Below are 23,474 nucleotides of genomic sequence, written 5' to 3' on the forward strand. Positions count from 1 at the left end.
ACCCCTTGACCATCTCACCATACAGTAATTTTTAAACTTGGATTGCAGTAATACAGGAATCCAGCGGAATGGTTAATTGTAGTTGTGGAGGAAGGAATTACCAAAATTCTGTCTCCATGTTTTAACTAGGGGAATTTTAATGAGGCATAAAACTTCAATCATGCGACTGACCTGTGGGGCAGAGTGTAGAACATATAATGAAACAGAAATAGAATTCTGAAAAAAAATTATTACCTTATCTGGAATTTACATGAAGTGTTAACAGGAAATTATGCAGTGGTTATAAATGAAAAATATGGGATTTAATGTACTTATTAATAAAGATTTGTTACATACATGATACCAGTGTCCCAAATCTGCTGTCCGCAGCTGTCCCCAATTTCTTATTTCTGTGTCCTCAAATGCATTTAGTGTCTTATTACTCTGGAAGCTAAGGCCAATATCCATTTAACACCAGTGTCTAAGACAAACGGAAACATCTTTGTGTAGGGGTCAAGGACTGAGGAATTTCCCTTTTCTACGGCATTCAGACAGTCATAAAATTCTGGTCTTTTAATTGAGAATTCAGTTAATGTTTTCTTTGGATATGTAAACATTCTGTGATGAGGAGGAAAGAATGAGCACAGGATCGCTCTTAAATAAAGGGGGAAAAGATGCCTGCTCCACTGAATGAAAGATGAGTAACTGCTGAATTATGTGAGTATTGCACTGAGCAAAGAAATCACACTGTGAAAGTTTATTGCCTTAGCTACTGTCCGGCTCCATATGGAGTCATTATGGCCTAGAGTCTCAATAGTGCTCCTGAATTGACCTCTCTATAATGCAGCTGTGCTTCCAGGTATTAAAACCTCTCTCATATTTCACTGAATATTCCCTGGGAGATCCAAGGTTATTGTAGTAAAAACTTTAAAATTTCATTACTTTGTTCTTTGACAAAGAATTTGGTAAGGAGATGCTAAAGCCTTCAGACAAAAATGTGTGAATTATTTCTTTTAAATCTGCTCTTCTTGCACGCTTTTATTTTTGCATTCCTACCCTTGTTATTCAGGGGTAAGTCTGCCAAGGGAGCTGGTCATGTTTAGGTGCATTACACAGTTACCTAAGTAACCCAGTTTCTTTGTAAGATGTCTCTGAGCATAGTGCTGACCTTAAAATACCACCATGATATTGCACTTAGAACAGCACTGACACTGGGGATGAACTTCCCGTCCTTTTCTGCAGATGCCAGTGATTTGGAATTTACATTAGCACATTTGAAACCACAATTTAAAACATTGTGCACCAGGTGAGTGAAGAGTTATCAAAACAAGGACGGAATGGAAATGTAGGAAATGGAAATGAGGTTAGTTTTCCTTGCGACGAATTCATCCACTTGCTTGGGACCATTATTCAGACAAAACACACAATGCAGTCAAGTGAAGCTGTCACCTGAAGAGAAGGACTGTTTTTATATACTGGCTTATACATTAGGACAATCTATGTGTGTTTTAATTTTTTAGTTTCCATAATAAGAGTATACAATGGCATATATTGAAGATTATTTAAAATACAGAGATGGTAGGGACTTTTTTTGGTTTCTGCTTTTTTGGTACTAGTAACAGAAAAATTCCAGCAGAAATATAAAAGAACCAACCTTTGGATGAATTCCACCTTCTCTGTTCCCAGTAAAATTGAGCAAGCTCTCTTTCCTCTTGTCTTCTTTAGTGATTTGATTGCAATGGATTCTGTGCCTGCTGTACTATGAGTTTTATGATTCTGTGAGAAAAGATGAATATAGCACTATAAATGTCCCCTCTGAATGCTATTTTAGCTTCTCTAAAGATACTGTAATCTAGTCTATCCGTGGTATTTGCAGAACAGCAGGAGATAGAGTTTTTGTTAGCTAGTGAGTGAAGTTTTCAGAGCATGGACTCAATCTGTGGGCCTGAAGCTTCATAAGAGCAATCACTGATGAATGTGTATATTTTCCCATTTTCACTTGTGCAGGCACAAATGGAGATCTTTACGTGAAAACATGGTGCAACTTTGCTCAGTGAAAAGGTTATGCTTAGAGTTGTTCTGTGAAGTCCAGTGGTGTGGAGAGAATGAAGATCAAGTATGTCCAAGGGCATTTCTTTAGTTGTCAGAGGATATATTTGTCCTTAGAGAAGTCCCTCACTTACCAAAGGTGGAATGGATTTTTTCTTAGCGTAATGCTATTGTGGAAATATAAAACATTTATATTATGAAGGAAGGGATTTAAACTGAAAGCATGCATAGGTCTTTCTGAAGATGATTTCCATCCTCATAAAGTATAAATGCTCATAAATAACTAGTCTTGCTTTTATCTTCATTAAATTATTTTACTTTAAACTTTACTGTGGGCTATCAAGTCTGAGAATCCCTGCATATGTTAAAACCACTTCCACAAGGTATTATTTTTAAAGCATATTATTTTAATGATTCATCATAAAGTATGATCTTTTGTATTGCTCTGATAGCCAGTAAAAGTTAAAATATTAACTGTGCAGTATAGTTAACTTGGATAAGTGCAGCATTAAAGTAGATACACATTAGCCAATATGAAGCATCAGAGGTAAAATCAAAGGGATTAAATTTGACAGAAGAGCCCCATTTAATTTCTTCCAACCCCTGTGGTTCTATTGAATAAAATGTACTTTAAGTACCTTTCTCGACTGCACTAACATCTGCTGTTCTTGGAAAACAGTTTTTGCCAGAGATAGCTATTACTGGGAAATGCTGGCCCACAATGGCTTGCAGAGAGTGCTATCTTTTTGTCTTATTCTTACTAATTAATTCCCACAAAGCTTGCTCCAGGACTAACTATTGTGAGCCCAGCAGTGTGAAGAGGTCAGCTCTGGGAAAGTCAGGGGGAGGATGGTGGTAGCAGCAGCAGAGCCCATGTGTGCAAGTGCATCCCCAAGAGATGTATACATACAAAAAGATGTATGAAACAGGCAATAACAGGCAAAAATTACAGTGACTCAGCTATGGCCCTTCCAAATAGCATACATATTCTATAAATTATATCTAGTCTGACCAATTGGACACCATCCCAAAACTGAGGAAGTTAGCAAATCCCTCAAGTATGATTGATTTTCATCGGGTACGTTTGGAGAAATAAATCTTGGTTGAAGAAGTTATGAAACCCACTTATATCTGGAGACCTATTATGCCTCATAAATAGTAGTGATCATACCCCATGTGCTTCATGTTTGTGTTGACTTCAATGGCAGCAGTCCCTAAGACAAGCCCAGGTTATGTGATTTTATGTGGACACGTGTATGTTTGCATGAGTACAGACACACATGCCCATACACACACCACACATATGCACAGACATTTTCTAGGAACCCTGCTTTCAAACCACTTCCTCAAAGAAGAAGGGAAAAACAGTTTTAATTTCACAGAACTGACCAGGAGAGATAATGAAGTACTTTCAAAACTCTTTATGTGTGGAAGCCCTAGAGGCAAACCCCAGAGCTTTCTTACTTTTAGCAACCAATTACCACAAAAAAAGAGTTTCCCCAATTATGAAGTATACTAACACAGGCTGCACAGACTCAATTTCACAAAGTGTATTGGAAAGACAGCATTCACATAATTAATGAGAAAATGCTGCATGTGTTCAGGCCTTCTGTTAATTGATTAAATGAGCCTATGTCTAAATCTGATTATAATCATGCTGTGGCAGTACAATTGAGAGTAAGAGGTAAAGGCACTCTCTATTCCTCTTGTACACTCTCGTATGTGTGGACAAACTTCCTCACTCCTACTCCCTCTCCCAAAATTGTAAGAACAGGATGAGAACCGGGCTAATAGGAAAGGTAGCAGACTTCCCTATCGAAAGGGGGATAGCTTAATCACAATTACTTGAACAGTTGTTCTTGGTTTAGTGTCTTGGTTCCTGTTTAATCCATCACTGTCACTTGTAAAGCACAGTGGGCTTTACAGCAGACGTCAGTTTGATGCTTATTGTGGTTAACAGTTAACAAGTGCTGGTTAGTTTTCCCATGGTGTCGCAATAAAACACAAAACCTGCCATGTGCTTGTCATTTTTTTTAAAGAAGGCCACAGTGTTCCCTAAGGGTTGTGAGAGAAGTTCATCCCATTGAACTGGTCAGCAAGATATCATTAGCTCGTTGTGTACATGAAATCCAGGGGTTAGAGCACCAAGCGTCACAAGCCAGTTTCTTTACCTCCTTGAGCTGATCAGAGGATCAGAGTATCAAGGAAGGATTAGCACTGACTTGGGATTTGTGTGATTGGTTAATTTATTGCAGCGATGGCAGGCCTTTCATCTATGGCAACATTTAATCAGCACGGCCATGGAGGCTATTACGGGTTAGCTCTTTTCTCAAGTCAGCCAGGGCTGCACCATCAGCCCTATCACAATTCCCCTGAAATTTCCAAATTATCTGGAACAGGCTTTAGCCTCACAGTAATAAAAATTAGAAGAGATCCCTGATAGCGCTGGTGGAAAAGGCTTTCACTTGCACAGGGCAAATTATAAATAGTATGAACGTGCACTTTAAAAAAAAAATTCTCCACCTCTTAAGAGATGTGCAGGACTTATCACCCCTGCTCTGATCCAAATCCTCGTGGTTGAAAATTTATATTAGATTTTATCAGTGAGGCCTAAGTCTAGAAAAATCAATGAAGGTTATCTTTTATGTTGCAGGAACTTGTGGAAATATTGATTTTCATTTTATAGTGAATTTGGAGCATGAGTTGGTAATCACTGCTGAGCTGACTACAATGTTTGCCTACTGTATCTTTTACTGAGTTTTGCTCAAGTATTTAAGATAGTATATTCCTGTTGATTTTAGCATGTAGTTTGAAGTCAAATGTTTCTTAATACAAGTTGGTGCATCTCCTGTTCTATAATGTAATCCTTCAGAGTAATGTTGATTAGCTAATGTCTGTTGAATGATTTCTGAATTTAATAGCGATGTTCAGAATGAGAAAGAGGGAGATTTCAAGACTCCACTCATGTATCTTGCTTCTCTTTTTTCCTTACCAGTCACTAAGTAAACTAAGCCACTAAGTAAAATACAAAGTATAAGAGAATATAATGGAAAATAAGATAAAGGATGCTAAAAGGTTAAATGCTCATGTATGAAGAGACTGAGGAACCTGAATATCTGCTAGTGTAAATTATAGTTATTCAATCTATTAAGCATTAAATCTTTCAGAACCAATGAAAACTAGAAAAACTTCTACTGATAAAGGACACCATGGCCAGAGTTTATTAAATGAATCTAGATCCTTCATCTTGGCTCTAAATGCTTCAACTATGTAAAACAGTGATTCAGAGAGGAATTATAGAGTTTTTCTCATGTAATGCCCTTATTCACTCTCTGTAGTTTTTATTTCCATGGAGTATGTTTGCTTTCAATGTCATTTCTATTGGTGGTGTATCTGTGCAATAGATTTTAAAATGGATGAATTATTCCAAAAATCATTTGAGTATTCAAATAAATCTGTTCCTGCCAAATTTATGCCATTTTTGTTTTTATTCCAGGTAATGTGAGTTTTCTTTCAGACCCAATATAGAAAAAGGAATTTCTAATACCTTCCTCATACAGTCTCACTCTAGGGCAAGTAAAATAAAACTATGAATTTCCAAAGATAAAGCCTAACTGGCCATGAGTACTTGAAACAGGGATACTCTGAGGCTAACTGTAGGAAAAAAAAATTACAGTTAGCTTTAAATAGATTTTGGAGTATGGGCTCTGCTTGTTCCCTCCTTTGCAATTCCTTTGGGCAGGGCCTGTTGTTTCCAGAATATGGAAGGCATGATGGTAACAAGTCTTTGCTTGAGCAACTTTTTTAGTTTCTTAAGTAAGGATTTAAATCTGTAACTCTTTAGGGATTTTGAAATACATAGGTTTTTTAAACATTGGTGCAGGAAATGGGCAGAAATAGAGATGCTTTTTGCAAAGTACATGTCCTCAAGACAAACATGACACTGCAGGTATCCTTGAGCACAATCTCTAAATACATCATCATTCTTAGCTGCAGAAAACTGACAGGAAAAAGTATATGAATGTAGATACCTGAATCTCCTGGTTGGAGCACTTGCAGCATGATGCTGGAGAACATACAAGGATGCACTTAGCAGCATGCATGTATGTATAACATTCTGTATAACATTTTGGAATGAACTGCATGTCACTGCATTTATTTACATAGTCTTGGCATCTTTCTCCAAGTTAATTATGCCCTATTATGCTTCTAGTGCTGTCATTATTTTAGTGTCCTAACTTTTAGTCTTCTCCTTGAGTATTTAGTTGGTACATCTTTGGTCCTATCCATTTTTCTCCAATCACAGTCTTTTCATATATTACACAGATGCATTATGGGTTTGTAGATATGAGTAATGATGTGTCAGTGAGACCAGGGAGAGCAGTATTGTGTCCATTTTGTGATTTTTGATACTCTGATTAAGCTGATTGTTATTCCTGTAGATGGAAATTATTTTCAGGGAGACAAAAAAAAAAAAAAAAAAAAAAAAAAAAAAAAAAAAAAAAAAGAAATGGAATGTATTCCTTAGTGAGTGGAATTAAGAATTCCATACCAGTCCTGGAATTTCTATGAACTATGAATACCGGTGGTGTATGTAAAGGAAATTAAGCTAGGTTTTACCTCCAATAATGTTAATTTTTATGAAGTGTAATGAAATAGAAAAGGGTATTTTTTTCTTCTTATAGGCAAATGCTTGTGATATCCAAAGCTTATAATCCTTGAAGGTTGTCCCACAGCAACTCCTGCTGACTTGTCTGGTATTTTGAGCTGAAGTAATGCAGAGATAATTATTTCAGGGATCAGGCTTGATATGTTTGGGGGTGGGGTGTGTTGGGTGTGGGGTAGGTAAGTGTGGCAACATCTTTTCCCTTTAAATTCAAAATGAAATTATTAACATCAAAAAATCTCTGTCAGTCAGGGAACTCCAAAGAAAGGATGATCTGCAAGGATTGGTTTAAATCCTGTTATCTGAATCACAGGTGCAATTCCTTTTGATTTCAATGGGAATATTGTCTTTGTTACTGAAAGTAAAATATGACCTGTTATCTATTTGCTTGTCTGTTAGGGAACTACACATGAAGCTGCAGATGAGAAAACGGATGCAAACAGATGAGCCTGGGCAGATTTGATGGCCTTTGAGGACTTTTAGTCTTGAACCTGACATTTGCATGAAACTACGCTGAATATTTTATTTTATATATTTTAGGCCAGCGCTAAGTTTAAAGAAAACACTTAAAGGGTTCATAATACAATTATTCAGGATTTTGAACATTTTTTTGTATTCTCTATTTTATTATTATTATTATTATTTGTTGGAGTCTTTTGCCCCAAATCAACTCATACTTAGCATATGTTCTTAAAAAATTACCACAATTGGAAAGACTACTTTTTATTACTGAATAATATATTTTATTACTGAATAATATGAATTTTTCTTTGAACCATCTGTAGATTCCAGCAGTTCACCTTTTTTATGATTCTTCTCTGCTGCCATACACCAGTGGTTGAATCACTTGAAACTACCAAGTGATTATATACAGCAATCATCTGAAGCATTGCTTTGCTTAGCTGATTTTTTCATAGTGATAATTGCCAAAGTTGGCCATTAGTTATAACTTTATCAAAAGTTTTTGCTCATTAGGCTTTAGGAAATATTTTAGATTAAGTTTGAAGAAATGGAGATGTGCAGTCACATGATGAGGTAATTGTGTGCTGGATTACTGAGGTTTACTGAGCAGTTTCTAGTAACAGAGCAGATTCTTCTACCTCAGCATTACTCTGTGCAGGGCATGACACTCCCTTTCTTTTGAATTTTTTTAGAAAGCCCTTTACCTACTGTAAGCTCCATGACTCTTTTTGTGCCTGATCAAGAAGGGCAAATGTCCACAAGAAAGGAGGGAATATGTGGTGAAGTTCCCCCAGGTATTTAAAGATTCTTCAGGGGAGAAAATATTTGACCCTAGTTTATCCCAGAGAAGACAAGTCCTTGTAATTGACCTGGACAAATAAATCACATAGAAATAATCTTCCCCTTTCAAAAGAATTATATACAACTATCTCAAAGCCAAATGAATTGGGATCTATACATACCTGGTAGGAAATACAGGGACCTCAAGTCAGTTGGTTAGCAGGCCAGTTTGGGAAACTCAGCAATTTAAAGGTAATGTGGAAACGAGGAGGAATTGGAAGCATAATAAATAAATAAATAGGGATGTTGTGTTTTTAAAGAAAAAAATCTTTCATGAAATAAAACAGTGGAAAATTAGGATTGTTATACCTTCCTAGAATTATGTGTAGTAGGTTGACTAGCCAGTACATTTCTAGATTATTTCCGTCATATTCCTGGGAAATAAGCCAATACTGATAAATAGACTTGATGCTTGAAAAGCCTTTAGGATTTATCTAGTGATTATAGTATTGTAAATTTGGAATTTGACTCCAGAAAATGTAGTCCATTTGATTTTATGAAGAAGATAGATTTTGACAAGATGAGAAAGGTAAGTTGCTTTGAATGCTATATATCACATTAATTACAGAAATGTGGGAAATGTTTCAGAAGTTGAAAAATACAATTGGAACACATCCTGAGTTAGAGAAACTAATTCAAGTCATTCTTCTGGCAAACATTTTCCTACCTGTGTATATTCCAGCACCATCCTTACGTGTGTTATGCACCTCCCTCATTCTTATCCAAAATCTTCAATTATCAGCATTAAAAAAATTAAAACAATTTGGATCAGACAAAAAGTGTCATTTTTGCCCAGTGCCATCAATCTGTTCTTTGCTTTATTTACAGTGCAGGCAAGGTCTGTGACCTGTTTTTCTCACATAGGTGTTTATTAAGAAGGAAGAAGTAAATTTAGCTTGTCCACTTCAATGGGTTCAATTTTCTGTAAATAAGAAGAGCACATATAAGGTTTCTAGCATCATTCGCTGACATACACATTTATTAAGGGAATCCAGTTTCTTTTTTAAACCAGTCCTTTTCTCAAACTTTCAAACAATTCCAGGAAACTTAAAATTAGTCAGTATTTCTTTTTAATAAAACTGACTATTGAAGTACTGGTATTTAACTAATATTTTATTGTAAATATTGGTGTAAATATTATTTTAGTGTATTGAAAACTTGATAACCTTCAATTTAATGTGGACACCATTCAAGATCTTAAGAAAATTTACATGCTACTTCAGTCACTTCAAGTTATATGAGCTCATTTACATGTTATATAGAAAAGTTGGTTGTTTAGTAATATATATGTGTTGTTCAGTTCTGCAAAAATATCCAAGTAAGGATCTTTTAAACTTACCTGTGTTGAAGTGAATGAAGTAATTCTGTAAAATATCAATTAAGCATTTCACTCTCAGTAACAATAAAGTGGGAATTCCATAGTCTATTTCTGCCCAGTACTGAAGGATCTCTATTGATTACATGATAGGCAGAAGGTAAAAGGATCAATAGAATTCATGTCTATGGACCATATCCTGCTTATTTTACTTTGAATATGGAGAAGTTTCCATGTCTTCTGTTGTTTTCAATGATGAATTGTAGAAGACATAAGAATTGCAGAGATTCACTTTGCCATGATGCTGCCAAATAGATATTACAATGAAACTGTCTTGAATATTGAGGTACATGCAAATATAAATTTGATTGTAATATTATCTGTGACTTGTAAAAATTAGAAAGTCAGTTTTCTTTTTGTCTAAATTTTCTTGCATTTAAGGAATTTTTCAAGTCAAATACCTGCCCATTAATTTTCAATGCACTGTGGTTAACATATTATTTTGTTAAAATCCCTGGAAGTCTTCTGTGAAGTACTTAAGGAAGGGAAGCTTTAAAAAAGTGTTTGAAAAGTAGCATGTTTATAATGCAGTATAGAGATATAATTCCTCTGAAAAATATGCTTTTTACAGTCAAAACATTTCATAATGAATAGAAAAAAAGGCAGGAGTGTGGTTTATTAGAAAACATCCCATTCCAGTTGTCAAGGTTTTAATCAAAATCCCAGGCCTTGTGGAGTAATCTAAGGATTTTCTCTTCTGTTTTCTTAGTTGCTTTTTGAACTATTATCCCAGTAATGAGCAAGTAACAAAACTCAGCTCTACCTGTGAAACTACCACCTATCACAGTTCTTTCAGTCTCAAACAGGATAACCAGAGCATAACTACTGTGAAGCAATACAATTATGAATTTCTTGAGGGGGAAAAAGGAGAGATAAGGGCACAGAAGTCAGCTAACACTGATGCATGGGTGGCTACAGCATGCAAAGGGTTAATAAGATTTTCATTTTAGATAGTTGCCGTAGTAACAATCAAAGAGCTCAGGCTGTATCTTTTCTATTTGTGGGGAATGTTTAGATTTACAGAGTAGCTCAGCTTATTATATATCTGCCTTGATTGCTGGATAAGGTTCGTTGATTAAAAACAGAATAAGATGCATTTTTATAATACTGAGGGAACCCACTGCCCCCTGCCTCTGCCTCCCATCACTCTTTGTCCAGATCTCTCTCAGCTCTCTCAGCACTTGCCTGCTGCCCAAGGTGTGGCTGTAAATCAAGTTTCACTTGAACTTTCAAGGAGCAGGGGCTGGATCTCACTGAGCTGCATGGAGCAGGAGCACTTGGTCCTGAGCATCCTTTTTTTCCTTCCAGTGGCTGATGTGCACCTGAAGCCATGGCACCACCAGCTCTGGGTTTGAGCACTGCTTCTTTTGTTTGATGCTGTAGCTTGTGTTTGCTTGTTCACCGTCCACAGCTTAGTAAAAGAAAGTTTGATCAAAGGCCACCTCTGCAAGTGGAGGAGTGAAGGGGCAGATTTCCATCATCCAGCTGTTCTCTTCAGAATTAGCAGGAGCTATTTGACGCTCAGCAGATGTGACCACCTCCCTTCAATGTGCAAATGGGATCTGATTTGTGAGATTCAGGCAATTACTCATTTCCTTCCCTGAAAAACTGAGAAGGCTTGTGGTGACCACAGCAGCACCTGTGCAGAGGTTGTAGTAACCCTGAAACCTGGAGGCTGCCACATGAGACCAATGCCCCATGCTGATGGCAGCTTCACACCTCACCTGAGGGCTCACATCTCCTGGGAGCAGGGAAAATACCCTGCTCAGCTTGGAAAGCCAGGTTCAAGTCTGCCTTGAACAGCTGCTGCCACTTAGTGCCAAGTGATACAAGGTAGTTGTTTGAAGCTGATATGGTGGCTGCAGTAGTGTGGCATTTTAATGCCTAATTCTGTGATAAGAAGAGAGGTTCTGGTATAAAGTTGTACTAACTTGTGGGGTTTGATAGCTTGGTTTGCTCTGATTCTTCCAATTTCTAAAGCTTTTGCTGTTTGCAAGCTTGATTTACCTCTGGTGCTTTGTGGTGTTAGATTGCTTTCTTGGCTCCATAACACACAACTGAGGGTCTTTCTTTCCCCTTTTTTTGGCTTCATTGGTATCTTGAAGTGCTAGGAACATTTGGAAGCTGGCTTTTGCTTTTTTTTTTTTTTTTTTTTTTTTTTTTTTTTTTTTTTTTTTTTTTACTTTCTCAGGTATCTGAAAATTAATTCAAAAATTTTACTGGAAGGATAAAGGATTTGATTTTATTGGATTGGATTGGGTGTTCTTTGAAGCAGGGAAGACCTTCAAGGAAAAAATTACCTTCTGGAATTAAGAAGTAATTTTTTGTGAAAATGGTCTTAGCCGACAGTAGAATGGTTTTCCAATCACTTAAATTCAGTCTGCAGAGTGGTGGTACTCAGCTTGACTCTTATTACCACTGTGAGTTTTCATTTCATACAGCAACAACAAAATTAACCTGACCCCTGTATAGGACCTATGTGCAAAGTTTGTTGTTCTTTTTGATGCTCCCTACTTTTGAAAGCTAGCCCACTCCTACTTGAGGACCAGTCCTTGGATTTGTGATCTTGGAGTCTTTACAGGTCCCTAGGTGTTCTATTAGAGAACACTGAGCTGCAGCACTGCTGGCCCAAAGTGGCTTCATCAATAAAATGGCAACAGACAAGAGTTTGAAACAGTCTTTAGTCATAGGTGTGCCCAGTTACTGCATTCATCAAATTCACACTGTTTTGCTTCTACACATGGAAGTGAATAAATCCATAAATCCAGTCCTTTAAGCAATCACCCTTTTATCAGCACTGTCATTTAAACATAGTGGATACCAGCCTGTGTATATCCATCAGTCCCAGAAATGAACTTTGGTTCAAAGGAAAATTCTTGCTGCAAAGAATTTCAAAAAAATCAAATTCATTTCTTTCTGAGAAAAAAGATCCTTTAAGTAAAGTTGTCAAGCTTCCAGTTTCTTTGTTTATTGTTACTTATTTCAAGTGATAGTGGGGGTTTTTTTTAGTTCCCTAAAATATGTTAGTATGGGAGGGTTTGGGCTTTTCCAGTGTTATTTTCAAATTATAAACATAGCACTGGGTTCCTGTGTCCCTTTTACCCCTTCTTTTATGTGTAAATGTTTCATAACTATCTGTATGAAATTTCCAAGTAAAACGCATATTCTTGGAACTGTTTTTACTTATGGAAAGTGTTTTACCCTTAACTTCATTGTGCTCAAAACCAAAAGCCTGAAAACAGCATTCCTACACTACTTCTTTGTTTCCAGAGTTTAAGATCTATTATGCAATAGTATAGTGCATAATCATAATTATGCATTCATGATGATGTTTGTACTGGCTTAACTCAGGAATAGTGTGAGAAAGCTAATCTCGAAGCTACAGGCTGTTTTCCTGGACTTTAGATTCTGATCTGAGCTGTTTGTTGAGTCTTACTAGAACCAGAGCCCCTACTCACCAGTCCTGCTGCTGGATTCTCCATCTTTATCTCCAGTCCCAGTGAAGGACCTTCACCCATTCTTTTGAAACCTTTTTTTCATAGAAACTAGCGTAGTTGCAGTTCTTAGTCATGCTGCATATAATCAGTGCACTGAAACAATTTAAATGAGAGCTTTGTTACACAGCGATGTCATACAAACTACAAAAACTGAGGATACTTTTCGTCTGTCATTGGGCATTTTAGGGAAATTCATTTTCATTTTTGTGTGAGAACAGTGAAATAAAATCCTCATGCTTTTAAGGTAATGGGGAAAAATTGCCTGATTATTATATATGTGTAGCATATTCTTCAACTGGAGAAAATAACTGCTTGCAGTAAAGGTGCTGCTCTGCTCAGTTCATCTTCTTGGTACAAGCTTTCTGAAATGGTAAAGAAAATGTAGAGAAAATTAGATCTGTAATTCAGATCTGTGACAGATCATATTGATGAGAGAACACAGAATTTTGGAAAGTATTTGCTTTAATCAGATACTAAATATCTGACTATATTTAGTCAGTTACTAAATTTATATTTAGTATATAAATTTATATTTATTAGTCAGTTACTTAATACCACTATTATTTATTTTAAAATTTATGCAAAATTTGATGATATAAAAGAAAAATTAAAATGCCTAAAATATTGCACAGTCATAGGTTAAAATTTATTGAACCAATTTTCTTTTGAAGTCTGTTTTAATATTTTGAGGGGTTTTTCCCCTGGTAAGATTTGGGAAGGGGTTTTCAGTGGAGTAAAAAAAAAAGACTTTACATGAAAACACAAGCATGTCTTATGAAAATTTAACTGACTAAAGAAAATTTTGCAAGATTCCATTTTTGATATGCTAGAAAAAAGAAATTGTAAGTGAACAGATAATAACCAGATAATTCAAATTATTTGTAAGCTTTTCTATCGGTATTACATATATTGTGTGTGTGTAAATTTAATTGTTCTCCTCATTATTTGTGAACAAGAAAGCATAGACTAAAAGTAAAAATCACTAAAGGAACTTTGTTCCAGTTTGTTTATACATCAGCTGTGAAGTATTGTGCATAATTCAGCAGTGTACCAACTAGCAACACACTCACAGAAGACCATTTAAGTTTGTTTTGTTATGGACACAAGCTGATTTTAAAGCCATCCCTAAGAAGATTGTCCTTGATTTTACATTATCCTGGGTGGGTGTTTCATTTTCTTCCATTTACTATCATGCTCGCTGGGGAAAAAATATCCTAGTGTCTGCTTAATAGTGATGGAATTTTCTACATGAAGATGTAAGGAGGAATTAGGTTTTACTCCATAATTATATATTAAATCAGTGTTAAAATACAGTTGTAATCAAATCCTTTCATATCCCAAGGCCACACATTTGATACAGTACATTGGAAGGTCAGAATACTTAGCTGAGTATACACCCCTTGAGACTCAACAGATGTACAGATACGTGGCCTAATCCCAAAAATGCATTCATAAGTCTGGAAGATCAGAATTGAGCCTTAATTCTCTAAAGGACTGCCACAATGTTGTGTGGTCCTTTCATCCAAATTAGAATGATTCATTATGCCTAGTCCATTAGCACCATCAGGGATAGGTGTGGGCCATAAAATCTGCATTAGGATTTCTAAATATGTCAAGGATAATCTTAAAAGGAGATAAACTGGGATGTTTTAACTGAACTAAAAATAATTAATCAAAGTCATACATATAGGCTTCTGGTTGTTGAATCATACGTTAAACTTCTACCTTAAATGATTATTCTATCTTAACAAATATAAAACTTGGGCATAGGATTGCATGTTGGATTTATGCTCTTACTTTAAAATTCCATGTTTCCTCTTAGTAAAAAGATATATATAAATAGCTAATAAAATGAGGCATAAAAATCTTAAAAGTCCTCGAAAAAAGTCATAGACTCTTTTCTATTCCCCAATTCTATTTCAAATTAAGGAGGAATTTATATATAATATTCTGTGTGCATTCAGTGTGTGCACCAGAGAAGTTCAAATATTGTGTAATGCATCACCAAGAGAATTATGCTGCAATACCTACACCACTGACTACAATGCCTTTGTATTGAATATGTATTTCATGAAGACCTCACAATATTCATTGGAAATGTAATCCTAATAGGGCTGCACTCGCTTATACAGTTAAAATATTGGACAAGCATATACAAAGAACTTTTTATTTTCTCCCTCTTTAGTCCCAAGAAAGAAAAAAAAGATTGAAATTAAAAAAAAAATCTTTTACTACTGCTGAAGCATGACTTATTCACTATTCATGACAAAAACATTCACTTTCCTACAGTAAAATACACAACCTGAGTTTGCAGTTCCAAACAAAGTAATAAATATATATAATAAGCAGAATCTATAACTAGCTATTCCGTAGTTCTGTGTAATGGATATTTTATAGAAGGCTTTATGCATGTCCTTTTTTTGTATTTTTAATGGATTCACAGAATCATGGAATGGTTTGGGTTGGAATGGGCCTTAAAGACCATCCACTTCCAACCCCTCTGCCTGGGGTAGGGACACCTTCCACTACACCAGGATCCTCAATGCTCTATTCAGCCTGGCCTGGAACACTTCCAGATATAGGGAATCTTGTTCTCCGAGCAACCTGTGCCAGTGCCTTACCACTCATAGTGAAGCATTTCTTCCTTGTATCTAATCTAAAGCTACTCTCCTTCAGTTTAAAGCCATTCCCTTTTCTCCTATCATTACCCCTTTTTCTATTCATTAGATAAAAATAGGCATATGATACAAGAGATTTGGACTTCTGGAAAAGGTGATTTAAATCATCCATTCCAGGATAAGAAAAATTATAACAAAAAAAAAAAAAAAAAAAAAATCGGTCTAAACTAGAAATTAGTCAGTACCACATTAAACTAAGCTGGAGATGCAGCAATCATTTTGGATGGCTTTTGTGTAAATAGCTAGACCATGGGACCAGGCAGAATTAATCCATATGCAGTATAAATGCCTTCATGTCTTCTGGAAAAACCTCTGTAATTGTCCCCTTGATCATCTGAAATGTCTCTTGTCACATTGACTGCCCCAAGCCCAAATGATACTTGTGCAAAGTGAGAGACCAATTGTCAGAAGCTTCCCAGGGACTGATGGTTTATCCCACAGATTTGTCCGTCAGCCAATCCAGAGTAAATTCGCTGTTTGCAGAATTGCGGCTGAGCCATATGTGAGAAATGCTTGGCAGAAGTGAAATAAGTTACATTCAAGCAAGTGCATTCCTAAAGTGTTTACTGGCAAATCTCAACATGGTCTCAATAGTAGAAAGAGAGATGAAATTCCTAGAGTACACAATAATTTACAACAGTGAGGTTAACCCAAGAGGAAAAATGCATTGATAATTCAGCGTGAAAGTGTGCAAGCAGCACTGCCTTATATCTTGTCTAAAGATAAGTTATATAGTGTCTGATTTCATCGGTACAGGTGCATGTCATCTCTGAAATAGTATTATCCAAAGTATTCAACTTTACAGTAAAGCAGGAAGGTTCAACACCCATGGCAGATACCTGGACACTAAGACACACTGACAGTGCTCGTACTCAAAACAACAGAGATGGATCACTTAGAGTTGTCAATTTTCAGAATATCCTCAGCACATTTATGCTAATTACATCACTGACTAAGAATACGGTTTCCTGGTTCTGGTCATTGTGTAAACACACAATACATCTATACACACTGCTTTGCAAAGAATAAAATAAACAAGAAAGAGAGTAAAAGGCAAAATCAAATGAGAAAGTGAAGTCAAGAGAAGGATGGCAAAATACACTGCTCTCCATCCCATGCTCTTTGAGAAAGGACGTTATCTACACATAGTCAGTATTTATAAAAAGGGGAAAAAGAAGAGGGAGGAAAGGGCAGGGGAGCAGCACCTGTGGAGTGAAGCCAGATGAAGACTTTAGAGGAAGGAAGGACCAGAGTAGAAAGTCCATCAGGACAGAATGGTGTGGGCAGTGGAAGTGCCCAGTGAGTGTTCAGAGATCCATTTTCCAGCTTTTCCATTCCTATTCCAATCAGTTGGTTTTCACCTTCTCCAGGACCACAGAAGCAGACAGAAGAAAACACCAGGACTCGGCTAGGTCCAGGTATTCCAGAATACAGATTTATTTAAAAGTTTTTAGAACTGGGGAAGAGTTTGAAGATGGTGTCCAAAGGTATCCTGAGTTAAAAATAACAAATTGAAGTTACTTTTTGACAGTATTACTTTGTACCTAAATTACAGTGACATTTAATTTATGTTTATTTTACAGATTTGAAAAAAAGGCACTCTAGTTAGATAAAATGAATTGAACCCCATGCTTAGCACACATTTAATTTGCATTAGGCAGTCACATTTCATAGTAATAAGAATTTTGAAATCATATTAAAATCCTGACAAGTGTTGGAAAATATTAACATACCTAGGGTGTGGGATTTTTTTTGTTTGAATAATTTCTTTGGTCTGCTTTAGGTTTGTAGATGAAATGTACATAGTGATACATGGTGAAATGTATGTTCAGTCTTGTCACTTGACAAGTGATGATCCCTTGGGGTAAACAGCAGGGTTTCACAGTTGCAGGGAATCCCAGCTGTCTTTTGGGATTCCATCTGTGTGCACATTTCCTTTCCCCTTTTTCTTTTTGTGTTTGAAACGTTTAAAGGCGTTGGTTTGACCACAGCCTCTTCAACTGTTACCAGTATTTTTCTTCTACTATCACCAAAAATGATAGTGGGAAGTAGATCCTTCTTTTCTTCATCACTAGTTTCATGGCCCATCACAAGTAGCAATTTGTTCAGATATATAGATTCTTGAACACTCCCTCTGAACTCCTGGATCCCACAAGGTTGTAAAGTAGTAACTGAAACAATTATCCCATGCTGTCTGAAGATTTAGGTGAAATTAACTGCATACATTATGTTGGTATCAGGTTTTCCAAGTTTGTAGGTTTGGGGATTTTTTCAACCACATGGACTAAGGATTGCAAAATTTCTTTTGCATTTGGTTCAAGTTTCAAAGTCTCCCCTGCAGACGTAGTGGGGGCTGTAAAAGCTGAAATGCTGGTGCAATTGTAAGATTCCAGAGTGGATGTTTACAGCTGGGGACTGCGGGGATGTCCCTTGCAGGGCTCCTCGGAGGAGGCTTAGTCCCAACTGGTGCCGGTCCACGTCAGCCCTGCGCCACCCGCAACCTCGGGTTCTTGCAGCCTACACAAGATGACTACCAGAGCTAAGGACGGAGAAGAAAGAGAAGGGACTTTCTGGGGTCAAACCACTGAGAGTTTATTCTCCCGGGCTGAGGTCCCAAAAAGACCTCGAACACCAGAATGCAGGGGATTTTATACAAAAAGGGTGGGTACAACATGAACCAATAAAACTGCAGCAAGGTGTGGCTCATAAAACCAATACATCATTAATAACCAATAGTGTAAACAAGGGGAGGGGGAAAGATAGGGGTCTGGCCAATCACCCATCGCAGGCCTCAGGGTGATGGACAGGGAAAGGTTATATAACTTAAATGATGGACAGATAACAGACATCGGGTAAACAAGTGGAGAGGCGGGAAAATTCAACCAACGGGGAGCTGTCTCCAGGGTAGGGTACAGAACTTGTAACAACTAGGGAGCTAAAAATAATTATGAGGGGAGAGGACAATATGGCAAACAGTTGAACAAGAGAACAATATAATAAAACTGCTTGGAACTAATAAAACACACTCCCACAGGGGACTGTCATGCCTTTGCTTTAATTTGTGATGTCATCAGCATGGAACCATAGGGCTGAAAACCTCCTGACATCTCTAGTGTTGTGTTAATGGAGAGGAGTTGCTTCTGCATGTCTTGCAAAGAAAGCTGTGGCACTGTGAAGTGCTGCCACGGGCCTTGACTGGCAGGTTTTCCAGAAAAGCCCTTGAGATAAATATTCTTCCAAGACTGAATCCTGCTTGGAAAAAGATAAGAGTTTTCAGGGAAGCTACAGAAAGTGAAAGACAGTCCAGCCGATTGCATACAAATAAACAACAAAATGCGGATCTCTGTCTGTCCATTGGGCTGTTCAGATGGGATTGTCTTACAGCTTCATGAATTTGTAATCAATTATAAGGTAAAGAAATGCATTTAGACAGTCAGTATGGGAGGTGATAAAATGGAGTTAACCACATTTCTTATTATTCAAAAGCATCTTTAAACAAATAATAATTAACCTGAGATAGTGTGAGACCTGTACAAATTTCTGTTATTGTGCTGTCCAGAATAACCCTTAGGAGCCCTTCCCAACTGAATTGATTTGATGAGCTTACAAAGTTTGCTGAATTGAGTATGATGATCTTCAAAGGTGAGCTCAGCCTCTCAAGAGGGATGTTCTGCAGTTTCAGGATGTCAACCCTGTGATGATTCAATTGAATTTAAATTGAATTTCAAAATAGAAATCTCCATCAGTGTATTAACTGGTGTTTTGCTAGGCCAGACTCATATCTGAAGGCACCTGAGATATGTTTACAGCTCTCTTCCCAGTACACTCTTGGTTTTAATTGACTATATAAACTAACTCTGCCCAGGGAGCATTGGAACTTTCTCCAAGGTCATGAAGATATTCTGGTAGTATTCTGTACCTTTCATGGGAACTCTGGCTCTTTGGAAGTTTTAGGAAGAAAATCCGTTTGCAGGAACCAAAATAGAGTAAGAAACAAAGCCTTTGAGTGTCCGTACATCTCGTTAAATAATGTTGAACACTTCTTGGAGCACTGTGTCTGGGACAGGATGATCATGTCACAGTGACGTACTGAACATCAGCTCAGTAGCACAGCTTCTGAAGGAACAGCTAGCACTGATCAGGCATTTGATATCAGAATTTCATAGACTTCAAACAACTTGATCATGCCGTATTTTTCTTCAGTGTGGGGGTTTCCTCAAGTTTCTGCCAGGCCACACACATCATATGTTAGAAATCTTTTCAAGGAAGAGCCCATCTAATGTTACTTGTCAGCGCTGATTCCATTTAGCAGGAGTGCAAAACTATTTTCGGCCTGCTGTGATGGCTATTTTTATCTCCATTAACCTCTTGACTGAATATAAACATTTATTGAGGGTTACCTCCCTTGTTTGTCCAGTTGCTTCAAAGGTTAGTGAAAAGTGGATGCCTATCTGACCTCTTTTATCCTCATTAGCTAATTCTAATTGTTCCCTGAGAGATCACAGTTTTGACCCTGCTTGTCCTTGTCAAATTTGTCTAGTTATGGCATGAAAACATTAGCAGAAATTGCATTTTCAGAGAAACATTGCTCAAGTGTAGAATGTACAGTTACCTAGTGCAGAGCAGTGAACAATACTGTGGCTCTATAATGTGCCCTTGTTTGAACAATGTGAGGTAATTACTGTGTGGCCCCATCTTACAGACACCCCTGTTAGCAGATCCCTGTGATTATACTTGGGCAGTAGGGAAAATGTTTTGTAAGCTTTTTGAGTAATATGTAGCAGTTCATTCAGAGGGAGAAATAAAATGATGTTTGGTTTTTGAAGTCTTATTTGTAAACAGTTGCAATATTGTTGCTTCTATATCAACAAAGCTTTTTGTGTGTGTGTGTAAAAAGGTACATTTCTTAAGCTAGAGATAGTCCTGCTAGCACTTTAAAAAAACCCAAACAAAAGAGTATAAAGTAGGTAACACCTACCACCACTAACTTGGGAATGACCAACTGAATTTGCAGTATGACAAATATCTTATGAGTTACAGGATGATTTTCATAGAACTCTGTGAGAGTCAGAGCATGAACGTACTTTAATTCAAGTAGGATGATGTCCCAAAGGTAAAAGACCTGCCATGAAGAACATGTTACCCTGCCAAGACTTTCTTCAGTGTCAAGCCAAGAAAGCCCTTTTTAATGTTCCTTGATGTTCTCAGCTGTGCTTGTGCAGTTGAGACAAAGGACCTCGCAGGTCTCAATTAGGTATCTCAGACAGACAGGTCCCAGGCTTCAGAGGTTGTAACCAGTGCCTTAAATTCCACAGACACTTAGTGCAAATTAAAAAGCACTGGTTTAATGTGCTCAAAGCATGATATCCTGCTTTAGAAGCGAGTTGCTGCATTCTGCACCCGCTTCAGCTTTCAAATGGATTTAAAATGTAGCCTCAGGTACAGCGCATTGCAGTAGTCTAATCTTGAGGTGATAAAGGCATGACTGATTTAACCATAGCTTCTTGTTATCTTGGACTGGGGTCTTTTCATTTTAACCATTTTAAGGAAATGGCCTTTCCTGAACCAGCAGACTTGCTTCAGTTCTTACTATGTAATAAGGCGCAACAAGAGCAAGCCTCTCTCAGTGGTGAACACCTGTGAACCTCACGGGATGCCAGACCCCAAGAACTGCTGCCATGGTCCTGACCTGCCTTACAGCTCACACAAGATGCCAGTAAGGTGCATCAAAGGGAAGCCACTGCTGGTATCCCTCAGTGGAGCTGCCAAGCTTTACAAGCAGCCGGGGGTCTTGTGAACTTTTGCTTTCATATTAAAATAAGTTTATTTACATATCTGTGTAGTTTGGGAGCAGAGCTATGGGAGAATGGGAAATTCTTTTGAGGTGTCCCCCAGTTCTTCTGGGCTAGCAAAGCTGTGAGACCAAACATCCTGTTCCTCCTCCAGCCTATCTCTAGTGCTTAGAGACCACTTGCAGCTGCAGAGCTGATTACAACTTTAACTGCCAAGCTGACCTGGAAGCTAATATAGTGATAACCACGGAGTTTTTAAGTTCCAAAAAAGCGCTGTAAATGGTGAATAGCAGAGCAGACACACATGCTGGCTGCTGGTGCTCAGTCCACCTTCTGCCACCGCTGCTTCACCTCAGAAGGGATGAGGCCTGGGCCCCTCTCCTTGTCTGGAGAAAACTGGGGCGGTGGCCTGGGACTAAGCCTACCACTTACTAAAGGAGAAATTAATCTCCATGAGAAAGTCAAATGCTATCTCTGTATCTCATTCTTCCTCAGCAGTATGTGGTGAAGTATAATCCTTTCCCAGGACATATTATTTGTCCTGTCTATGTAGATAAACTATTGCCCAGCACAAGGAGATCCTGATATTATTTGAGGCTTTTTGATACCACCTTAATGCAGATAATACCCTTAGAGATGGAAGAGACACAATGAAATGTCAGACGTCTGGAAAGAAGTAAACCAGAAATGGGAATTAGATCTTGTGAAAATTAAATAGATGATCCCTTCTGTGCTTAAAAGATAGAATTTTGGTTTGTTCTGTTTTTTAACTTGGCCTCCAACTTATGAAAAAAACCACCTTTTTTGAATGTCTTAATCATTTGTGGTATACTTAAAAAAGTCTCCTAGCTGGATAATATTTCACTGTCTTTTTGATTGTACTTGGGATTACCAGAGACTGAAAGCTCATATAGCACAAAAACATGTTAAAGGCTTGACTGAAATAGCACATAGAGAAATGCACCAAGTATTGGAGTGTGTCCTGATCCTCCTCTTCATTATTGCTATGCAGCAATAGTTGCCAAGATTCTTGCTACAGCTTGAATTCAATTTGGGTATGATTCTCAGCTATGTGAGGAGTAGCCACTCTAAATTTTTTCTGTGGCACTGCTTTGGTGTAAATTACAGTAAAGTTTAGACTTTTCTATCATAGGAGATAGAGATGATACCTTGATTACCTTTCATCTCATCTGCTGCATCTCTTATTCAGTTCTTTCCTAGTTTATGTCATTATTTTCTATGTAATCCATATGTATATGCTCTACACTGATTTCATAAATGATAATATCAGGCTTCTTGATAATTTACAAAGAAACTTAACCAAATTTAAAAAAAAATAGTTTTGTTTACTAGCCAATTATTAATAAGAATTTAAATTCAGAATACAAGTGCATGCAGTTGGGTTGACTCTCGTAATTCTTCATATAAGCAAAACATACTTTCTGCAACTTCCCATAGAGAAAGCAGTACTGGGAGATGAGACATTGTACATCTCGTTTCAGTATTTTTACACCAGATTGGCATATTTTTACTAGATGATACGTTCCTTTTTCCTAATTTAATTTATAATATCTGTCTGTTTTTTCCCAATACATAGGGAAGATGAATGATGTCATGGAGTGCATATAGAAGTGTGACTTATGCACAGACATTTGCATGAAAAATGTAAAATCTAAAATGAAAATTAAGTAAAAAGTAGTATATTTGATAAAACAGTATTAGAGTCTAAACAGATAAAAACTTCACAAAAAAAACTGTGACATTAAATGTTTTTCTATATCATTGTTATTAAAATATTAATGTAATTATGGTAAATATATATTATTTAGGATTATTGATTTAATCTTACATAACTAAAATATTTTAAGCAATATACTATTTTCAATAAATATTTTCAGGTGTATTTTGTGGCTGTAATATGTTCTGTGGTAAATGTTTATATTCTTCACTACACTTCTAGAATAGTTATCAATAATAAATATTGGCAAAGTGTCTGGAATGCCCATGTAAATATGATTTTTTGTATCTTAATTTTTTTAATCTCGATCAGTAACACAGAATATTTTATCTTGCTCAGTAATACAGAATAACCAATAAAATAATAGGTTGAGACTACTAGAGAATTATTGGTGGAGT

At 36.9% G+C, this 23,474-nt stretch overlaps 1 protein-coding gene across 2 annotated transcripts in view; it reads left to right on the plus strand.

Moving 5' to 3' along the window:
- Positions 1-23,474, plus strand: part of ZFPM2 (zinc finger protein, FOG family member 2) — a 308,739-nt gene that overhangs the window by 173,370 nt on the left and 111,895 nt on the right. The window lies entirely within an intron of this gene.

The sequence above is a fragment of the Zosterops lateralis genome (assembly GCF_965231275.1).
Source record: "Zosterops lateralis genome assembly, chromosome: 1".
NCBI lineage: Eukaryota > Metazoa > Chordata > Aves > Passeriformes > Zosteropidae > Zosterops > Zosterops lateralis.